Below are 2983 nucleotides of genomic sequence, written 5' to 3'. Positions count from 1 at the left end.
CATAAGCCTTGCAAGCATTGCAATTAATGAGTTGGTTGCGGGATGATGTATTACAGAACGAGTAAAGAGACTTGCCGGTAACGAGATTGAACTAGGTATTGGATACCGACGATCGAATCTCGGGCAAGTAGCATACCGATGACAAAGGGAACAACGTATGTTGTTATGCGGTCTGACCGATAAAAATCTTCGTAGAATATGTAGGAGCCAATATGGGCATCCAGGTCCCGCTATTGGTTATTGACCGGAGAAGTGTCTCAGTCATGTCTACATTGTTCTCGAACCGTAGGGTCTGCACGCTTAACGTTACGATGACAGTTATTACGAGTTTATGCATTTTGATGTACCGAAGGTTGTTCGGAGTCCCGGATGTGATCACGGACATGACGAGGAGTCTCGAAAGGGTCGAGACATAAAGATTGATATATTGGAAGCCTATGTTTGGATATCGGAAGTGTTCCGGGTGAAATCGGGATTTTACCGGAGTACCGGGAGGTTACCGGAACCCCCCGGGAGCTAAATGGGCCTTAGTGGGCTTTAGTGGAAAGGAGAAAGGGGCAGCCCTAGGTGGCCGCGCGCCTCCCCCTCCCCTAGTCCTATTAGGACTAGGAGAGGTGGCCGGCCCCCCTCTCTCTCTTTCCCCCCTTGAGGATTCCTATTCCAACTAGGATTGGGGGGGGGGGAATCCTACTCCCAGAGGGAGTAGGACTCCTCCTGGCGCGCCCCAAGGCTGGCCGCACCTCTCCCCCCTTGCTCCTTTATATACAGGGGCAGGGGGCACCTCTAGACACACAATTGATCCCCGTGATCGTTCCATAGCCGTGTGCGGTGCCCCCTGCCACCATATTCCACCTCGATCATATTGTAGCAGTGCTTAGGCGTAGCCCTGCGACAGTAGAACATCAAGATCGTCACCACGCCGTCGTGCTGACGGAACTCTTCCCCGACGCTTTGCTGGATCGGAGCCCGGGGATCGTCATCGAGCTGTACGTGTGCTAAGAACTCGGAGGTGCCGGAGTAACGGTGCTTGCATCGGTTGGATCAGGAAAACGTACGACTACTTCCTCTACGTTGTGTGATCGCTTCCGCAGTCGATCTGCGTTGGTACGTAGACAACACTCTCCCCTCTCGTTGCTTTGCATCACCATGATCTTGCGTGTGCGTAGGAATTTTTTTGAAATTACTACATTCCCCAACAATGGCATCCGAGCCTAGGTTTTATGGTTTGATGTTATTTGCACGAGTAGAACACAAGTGAGTTGTGGGCGATATAAGTCATACTGCCTACCAGCATGTCATACTTGGTTCGGCGGTATTGTTGGACGAGACGACCCGGACCAACATTACGCGTACGCTTACGCGACACCGGTTCCCCCGACGTGCTTTGCACACAGGTGGCTTGCGGGTGACTGTCTCTCCAACTTTAGTTGAACAAAGTGTGGCTACGCCCGGTCCTTGCGAAGGTTAAAACGGAGTCTATTTGACAAACTATCGTTGTGGTTTTGATGCGTAGGTGAGATTGGTTCTTGCTTAAGACCATAGCAGCCACGTAAAACTTGCAACAACAAAGTAGAGGACGTCTAACTTGTTTTTGCAGGGCATGTTGTGATGTGATATGGTCAAGGCATGATGCTGAATTTTATTGTATGAGATGATCATGTTTTGTAACCGAGTTATCGGCAACTGGCAGGAGCCATATGGTTGTCGCTTTATTGTATGCAATGCAATCGCGATGTAATGCTTTACTTTATTACTAAATGGTAGTGATAGTCGTGGAAGCATAAGATTGGCGAGACGACAACGATGCTACGATGGAGATCAAGGTGTCGCACCGGTGACGATGGTGATCATAACGGTGCTTCGGAGATGGAGATCACAAGCACAAGATGATGATGGCCATATCATATCACTTATATTGATTGCATGAGATGTTTATCCTTTTATGCATCTTATCTTGCTTTGATTGACGGTAGCATTATAAGATGATCTCTCACTAAATTATCAAGAAGTGTTCTCCCTGAGTATGCACCATTGCCAAAGTTCGCCGTGCCCAGACACCACGTGATGATCGGGTGTGATAAGCTCTACGTCCATCTACAACGGGTGCAAGCCAGTTTTGCACACGCAGAATACTCAGGTTAAACTTGACGAGCCTAGCATATGCAGATATGGCCTCGGAACACGGAGACCGAAAGGTCGAGCGTGGATCATATAGTAGATATGATCAACATAACGATGTTCACCATTGAAAACTACTCCATCTCACGTGATGATCGGTTATGGTTTAGTTGATTTGGATCACGTAATCACTTAGAAGATTAGAGGGATGTCTATCTAAGTGGGAGTTCTTAAGTAATTTGATTAATTGAACTTAAACTTATCATGAACTTAGTACCTGATAGTATCTTGCTTGTTTATGTTGATTGTAGATAGATGGCTCGTGCTGTTGTTCCGTTGAATTTTAATGCGTTCCTTGAGAAAGCAAAGTTGAAAGATGATGGTAGCAATTATACGGACTGGGTCCGTAACTTGAGGATTATCCTCATTGCTGCTCAGAAGAATTACGTCCTGGAAGCACCGCTAGGTGCCAGGCCTACTGCTGGAGCAACACCAGATGTTATGAACGTCTGGCAGAGCAAAGCTGATGACTACTCGATAGTTCAGTGTGCCATGCTTTACGGCTTAGAATCGGGACTTCAACGACGTTTTGAACGTCATGGAGCATATGAGATGTTCCAGGAGTTGAAGTTAATATTTCAAGCAAATGCCCGGATTGAGAGATATGAAGTCTCCAATAAGTTCTATAGTTGCAAGATGGTGGAGAACAGTTCTGTCAGTGAGCATATACTCAAAATGTCTGGGTATAATAATCACTTGATTCAATTGGGAGTTAATCTTCCGGATGATTGCGTCATTGACAGAATTCTCCAATCACTGCCACCAAGCTACAAGAGCTTTGTGATGAACTATAATATGCAAGGGA

The sequence above is a fragment of the Triticum urartu genome, chromosome 1A, assembly GCF_056163025.1.
Source record: "Triticum urartu cultivar PI428250 chromosome 1A, HENAU_Tu73, whole genome shotgun sequence".
NCBI classification, from domain to species: Eukaryota; Viridiplantae; Streptophyta; class Magnoliopsida; order Poales; family Poaceae; genus Triticum; species Triticum urartu.
The sequence above is the reverse complement of the archived record's forward strand: the minus strand, read 5'-3'. Positions refer to the sequence as shown.